The 7,374-nt window shown below is 46.4% G+C and overlaps 2 non-coding genes across 2 annotated transcripts; one reads left to right on the top strand and one right to left on the bottom strand.

The window, feature by feature from the left end:
• Window positions 1-2,389: 2,389 nt before the first annotated feature.
• TRNAS-UGA (transfer RNA serine (anticodon UGA)) lies at window positions 2,390-2,471 on the top strand. Its single transcript has one exon. It is a non-coding gene; the product is annotated as a tRNA-Ser (tRNA).
• An 851-nt stretch (window positions 2,472-3,322) lies between these two features.
• TRNAL-UAG (transfer RNA leucine (anticodon UAG)) lies at window positions 3,323-3,404 on the bottom strand. The gene has a single exon. It is a non-coding gene; the product is annotated as a tRNA-Leu (tRNA).
• Between the last annotated feature and the right edge of the window lie 3,970 nt (window positions 3,405-7,374).

Here is a 7,374-nt window from a genome sequence, read left to right as displayed (position 1 = left end):
AAGAAGCTACAATCCAGTGGAGGGACAAAAACAAGAAAAGGAAGGAAAGCATTAATATGAAGCAAGCAGAGCATATTAACCAGTAAGCAGTGGCGTGGCCCAAGGCGGACTGTAATTTCACATATTTTCCACAAAAGGTCTCTATTGCAACAGACTGTGAATGGCTGTTTCCAGGCTAATAGCTGGTTCTTGGTGGGACCTAAATCCGGGTGAGGATGGACGCGGAGTAACAATGGAGAGTGGAGATGTGGGGAGGTGCTTAATACCATTGATCGTCAAGGTGCGCCTGTGAGCAGGGAGGATTGTGGTAGAACAACAAAAAAGAAAAAAAAAGAAAAGAAATCAGAAAAATACCATGGGTGGGGGAAACAATGGGTGAGCTCGGAGGGAGGGACAACTTAGAAAGCGTGGGGTGTAAGAGGTGTGAGGAGCGAAGCAGCACATTGGTAAGAGAACAATAAAGCCATGACCTGCTCAAAACAGCCATGGAAGGATAGAAGTTATCCAAGTAAAAGGATGGTAAAGAAGAAAACTATGCTCTAGGGGATGGACATATCTTAGAAGGTGAATGAAAGTCATATTATAAGAGTCAAGCAAACAAAACTGACAAGAAAGCCAAGGGAATATGCAATGGACTGACCCAAAACCACTTTAAATATTGATATTGCATGCAACAGTTCTGTAGATGAGACATAAAAGTACCGTTGGTTAAAAAGATAGCAGTGATAAAGCTGTTGTCCTTGATATGAAGCTCTCATTATATCCTGTATGCCTTCATGTTTGATGTAAACATTTCTGAAAAAAGGTTTACTGTAAAGAAAAGGCACAAAGTGAGACATACGGTGGTTTTGGATCCAAAATCCACATATTTGCTGTGAGTTCTCATTACTGGGTGCAAAGGACTAAGTTGTCATACCTCATATGCAGGGACATTTGAATGTTGCAATTTTGCAGTTGCTGCATTGCCACATAATTATGATTTTCCTGCATCTGCCACTTAATCCATCATCTGCTGCATAATGTGGAGACTTTAACATAAAAAATATTGCTATCACAAAATATGTTGCATTACGCCACATAATTTGCCTTTTCTTGCTGCATAATTTAGTAAACCCTGTTGCATAATTTGGTTCTTTCCTCCTCATAATTCAAATGGCAATGCCCATATGCATGAATTTCAGCTAGTCCTGGCTTTTAAGAGATCAGCTTTTTAGTTGTGGTGTTTATTCCAGTTCACGTTATGGGTTTCTAAATTCCAGCATAGAAACTTATAGTAGTTTTAAAGTCTAGGTCTGCTAAATGTGTCACAAATGACATGGGTAAATTGACACCAGGCCACTGGAATTACGCAATTGTGCAGCGACAGCCGTTTCCGCATAGCTATAGATTTGCCGCATTTGTCACATAATCCATCATCTACTGCATTCTCTGCAGATATTAACAAAAAAATAGTTTCTAGCTCAAATGGTATAAAAGATACTAGAACCCAGTGGCGCGTGTTTCCCGGCAGTGAAATTCCGTTTGCAAAGGCCTTTCACTGTCAGTCACCTTTCTGTTGCTTATTGCTGGATTTGGGTGTTGAACTGGTACTAATGAGATGCACCCAATGCCCAACAGTGTTAACAAGTTTAACAAGCATTTGCAATGCAATGGGTCTCGCATTTGCTCGACTTAGACCTATTATCCTTTTAAAGTACTAATCAAACTTTTATTGCCACATAAATTGAAAATGAAAAGTAATAAGCGAGACGATTTAAAGCGCATGGCAGGAGCATGAAGGAATACACAAAAGGAAACAGAAGTTCGCTCGTAATCAAACGTATCAGCAAATGTGCAATTATCCATGTAACAAGGTGGATGTAATTCAAAGAGTTCGACTACTGCCCAGCGAGATCGCACTACGTAGGAAATGAAAAAAAAGTAGTCCAGAAGCCATACGGAAAACATGGAGGCTAGTATGTTTTCAGTAGTTGGTTGGTGCGTTCGAGGAGCGCTAAACACCAGAAAAGGCATGCCGTATGTATGCCTTTCACAACTGAAAGCAAACGATTGTTAAAAAGCAAGCCCGTGAACCAACCAAAATGATGGGTGTGGTTAAAAGAGAGATTACAGCTGGCAAGAGTGCTTGTGTGCTTCACCCTAAAAAGTACAAATTAATGAAGTAATACTATTTAAAAAATGTGCCACATTACGCGACATAATGCGACTTTTCTTGGCACATAATTTACTTAACCCTGTCACATAATTTGGCCTTCTCCTGCCAGTCATTTCAATGGCCCTGCTTGACACGTTTGGTGCATAGATGTTTTACTACAGAAACTCAACTATGGTGAATGGGAACGAGGCTGTGCATAAAGTTGAGGACTAGGCTGCAGGTGCTAAGCATCAAGTAGTCGTGGCTGAGCGGTTAAGGCGATGGACTTGAAATCCATTGGGGTTTCCCCGCGCAGGTTCGAATCCTGCCGACGACGGTGTGTGTTTTGCTGCGAATTATTTTAGAAGATATGACATGATAATGTGGTAAGGTATTGTGTGAAATAAGCAGCGCTTCCATCCTCTGCAGTCAAACTGTTGCATCAAAATTTCCTTCCAACGAATGATGACGCGTTATTGCCATATTTCTCCAGTCCCAACTTCTTTACTTCGTTAGGTGTGTGCTTTTTGCCCTTGTGACAATGGTTCTCACCGGACATCCTTTGTTTCGGCCTCCCGTCTCCGTTTCACTACACCCGTGGAACTATATTATGATCTATTTTTGTTCCTATTTCCTTCTCGCCCTTCTTATTTGGTAAAATAAAATAATTTTCTCTTTCCGAAAACCTGCTGTTCCGAGGCCACGTGCCATGGCTCTTTATACAACACACACTGCACGAAGGGATTCAATAATGACATAATTTTCAGAGAAAATACAAGTCCCAGAATGCAAAGTGTCTAGTCAGTAAAAACCCGCTAATGGTCAAAACTTGGAGCCACTTGCCAATCAATTCTGGTATTTTTATTTTTTACAGCTATTTAAGAACTTTGCGAGCCTTGCTTGCCCTGTAAGCCCGTCAGAGGGAAGGGGCTGGCCATGATGATAGAGGCTCCGTCTAGCATTTGTTAGTGGGAGCCGTGTGCTTGTGCGGGTAACTTTGGTACTGACTGTATGGTATTAAGTTCCGTTTTACTTCATATCTTACTTACACGGGAGGCGAACCTTTGACATGTGTTTAACAAACTAGAACCAGTAAAAGAAGAAAATATGTGCGATCAGGTTTTCAGGGTAAAGCGCGGTCTCCATTTGTATCTAACAATATTTCATTAATAAAAATAAAAAAATGACTGGCAGCGGTGGGATTCGAACCCACGCCTCCAGAGAGACTGGAGCCTAAATCCAGCGCCTTGGACCGCTCGGCCACGCTACCACGTAGTAGTAAGTATACCGTGCAGTTGGTAGTGTCGGTGAACAGTGTGTGGAAATGTCATTCTGTTAAACATGTATGAGCGAAATGAAACACTGGCGACAACTATGGAAGACTTGATTAGTTAAGGGTGTAGAAACGTAGTTTATGTCAAGACCGAAGGTGGAAAGGTATAACTCACTGGTTTGAATCAGAAAATACATCATGTATTAATAGTGGAAGACATTTGAAGGAAATGGATGTAGAGAGCCACCCTGACTCTCCTTTCATTTGTATTCAGTTCCGCGTGTCCGGATGGAACGCGGAACTGAGATTATGTAATAAAGTACAGGGCTACGCTGACGCACTTTCTCCCTGAACCCATAACGAGTGCACGCGTATTCATTATCGTCGGGCCTTAGGTGTATGGCCCTCCGACATGTTACAGTGGCGACGAGCGGGATACTGACAACCCCGCGTCGCAGCCAGGTCCCGAGGCGGCTGACGAACAGCCCTGTCACTGGAAAGCAACCAGACAAGTACAGCGACGGTGCGCCCTGCTGTGAAGGCAGGTGACGGTGCGCCCTGCTGAAGAACAAAATCTCCGACTGTGCCCCAGAGACCTGCAAGGTTGTGACGCGGCTTGAAACGCACGCGCTCACGGAGAAAAGAAAAGGCTGCAAGCGGACTCACCCCGGCACTGCATTCAAGGCAGCGCTTGCACCTGAGGCCCAGCAGCACCACGTGGGGGCTGTGCGCGGCTCAACACACGCGCACACCCCAGCCTCCAGGCAGCGCGCTGCTCGGGCTGTGCTCCCAGGGAGGGGAACACAGCACAGGAGCCAGAGGGGCAGGAGCCCCGGTCAAGTAAGAAGGGCAGAGGGCCCTGAAAAAAAAAAAGGGAAAAAGAAAAGTGGACATTAAGAATCAAGTACATCCACAAAGAGAGAAAAAAAAAAAATAAGAAGAAGAGTATTTATACATATTGACAAAAGGATAGAGGAGGGGGTATAACACATTAAAAGTACAGAATACTCCAGAGTAGGAAGAATACGTGTGGGAAAAAAAAAAAAAGATAAATAAATAAAATAAAAGGAGATACCACTACAATAAGAATAAGAACATCATAAGTACCCCACCGCAGGAAAACTCCCAGTTGCCCGCGCAAACAGGCGCCAGTGCTCACTCTTCAGTAACGGCGCTGCCTCAATTCAGCCAACTGATTGACCCGGCCACTGCCTCGCCAAGGTGGCGCCTATGGCTAAACCGATTAGAAAATTATTTCTGCGTCACCAGAGAGACAGATGGAGCGGTGCGCAGATCTCTCATGCTGCTCATGGGATGAGAGGAGCTGCAAGAGTTATTTGATGCACTCCTGAACACTGGCGATAAGTCGGATTTCAATGCGGCAGTGGAAGCTCTGATCAAGCACTTTGACCCACAACTAAATTCAGACTTTGAGCGTTTCAAACTCCGACAGGCTCAGCAAACTGATACTGAGTCAATGGACATGTTCTAGGCACGACTAAGGAAGCTAGCAAGCTCGTTTGTAGGCCTTAACCAACAAGAGGAGATCAGAGCACAGATTATTCAAGGATGCCGATCAAATGCACTAAGGAAGCTAACTACGCCAACAAGGTATGCCCCTCGCCGATATCTTGGTGTTGGCTCGTTCACACGAGCTATCAGCGGTGAGGGCAGATGCCATGGCGGCGGTAAGGGGACAATCACTGGCAGCTGCGGCAACCGCACACCCAGTCCAAGTGAAAGAAGAGCAGGTAGATGCCATCCAAACTCGGCAACCCTCAGGACGAAAGGCGAATTTTGGCAGACAGAACTCACGGACCTGCAGAAGCTGCGGGTATGATCACAAACCACCAATGGTGTGCCCAGCGAAAGGAAAAACATGTCACAAGTGCGGCAAAGATAACCACTTTGCGAGAGTGTGTAGGTCAGGAAGAGGCTGGCAAGGAATCCAGAAAGGAAGGGACACCAAGGTTAGAAGCGTGACCAAAGAGACTGATGAATCTGGTGAGACCACGGCGCAAAGAACTCCAGTCTTCGAAGAGGATGAAGACGAAGACATTTTTGTGATCTCGTTCACCGGGGGGAGGCAACAGAAAAAGCGACTGCCACCCATGAGCAATGTCCAGATCAACGGCAAATCGGCGACGGTGCTCATAGATACAGGAGCATCTGTGAATGTGATGGATGAGACTCTGTTCAGGCAGTTAACCCCTGCACCATCACTTGTCCCAACTACCACCAGAATTTACAACTATGGGGGCAGAGAGCTGCTTACTCTAAAGGGCACGGTGGAGGTGCCAGTGTCCAGTGGGCAGGTGTCAACACTGGCAAGGTTCTACGTGGTGGCTGGAGACCGAGGCACTCTGTTGGGGTGCCACACCGCGGAAGAGCTAGAATTAGTATTTTTGGTGCGACAAATATATGACTCCCACGCTGAACGCTTGGTTAACGAATTCCCACAGCTCTTTAAAGGACTGGGGCGGCTCAAAGGCAAAAGTGTCAAGTTACACATAGATCACAGAGTTACGCCCGTTGCCCTCAGACACCGATGCGTTCCGTTTCATTTGCGACCAGCCGTGGAAAAGGAACTACAGCTGCTTGAAGACCAGGGAGTGATCGAGAAGGTAGAAGGACCCACACTGTGGGTGTCGCCGTTGGTAATAGCGCCAAAACCCAAGCAACCTGACGCCATCCGTCTGAGTGTTGATATGCGCCTCCCCAATAAGGCCATCAAAAGAGAGTGGCACATAACGCCTACGATGGATGATATCATTGCGGATCTGAATGGTGCACAGTGGTTCTCGAAATTGGACCTCAATGCCGGGTATCATCAGCTGGAGCTGGAACCTGGCAGTAGGAATATCACTACTTTTTCAACGCACGTGGGGCTTTGGCGATATAAGAGACTGAGCTTTGGGGTATCTTTTGCCGCCGAGGTGTTCCAAAATGTGATTAGGGAGACGCTCTCAGGGCTGCAAGGGGTGATCAATTTGAGTGATTATATCCTCATCTACTCCAAAACCCGAGAAGAACATCATCAACACCTCAGGGCTACACTACAGAGGTTATCAGAGGCAAGGTTGACACTCCACAAGAACAAGTGTGCGTTCTATCAGGCGCCAGTGGAGTTCTCGGATATGTTTTTTCAAAAGATGGTCTACAAGTGGACCCTCGTAAAGCGGATGCCATCCGTCAAGCGCCAATTCCGAAGAACACCACAGAAGTTAGGAGCTTCCTGGGCATGGCAACATATTGTGGAAGGTTTATTCCGCAACTTGCGACCATGGTGGAACCCCTCAGACAGCTTACAAAGACTGGGCATCGGTGGGAATGGAGCCCCATGGCGGACAAGGCATTTGCTGACATCAAGACAGCGATGCTAGATAAATCAACGATGGCTTACTTTAACCCTCACCGACGTACTGAGGTGGTGGTAGATGCAAGTCCAGTAGGGCTAGGCGCTGTTCTTCTACAGCAGCAAAACCCGCAGGAGTGGGTTTCGGTTGCATACGCTAGCAGAGCATTGTCGTTGGTTGAAACACGAAATGCCCAGATAGAACGAGAGGCTTTGGCAATTCGGTGGGCATGTAAACATTTTCACTTGTATCTGTATGGTTGAGAATTCCAAGTGGTGACTGATCACAAGCCTTTAGTCACAGTGTTTGCCGGGTGCCCTCGCTTGGCACCCCTGCAAATAGAGCGATGGACTGTTTTGCTGCAACCCTACCGGTTTACTGTCATCTATCGGCCGGGAGTGAACAACCCGGCGGACTACTTGTCTCGCCACCCCTCCCCAATCACGACCGATGACTCTCAAGGGAAAGACGAGGAGAGCACGGAGGTATTTGTCAATATGGTGGTGCAATCAGCATGTCCCAAAGCCCTGAGTGTAAGAGACATTGTGGACGCCACCAAGGCGGACACAGCACTCAACCAGGTCAAAGAAGCACTTGATCACAGAAAATGG

Source organism: Pleurodeles waltl, chromosome 12 (genome assembly GCF_031143425.1).
Source record: "Pleurodeles waltl isolate 20211129_DDA chromosome 12, aPleWal1.hap1.20221129, whole genome shotgun sequence".
NCBI classification, from domain to species: domain Eukaryota; kingdom Metazoa; phylum Chordata; class Amphibia; order Caudata; family Salamandridae; genus Pleurodeles; species Pleurodeles waltl.
The sequence above is the reverse complement of the archived record's forward strand: the minus strand, read 5'-3'. Positions and strand labels throughout refer to the sequence as shown.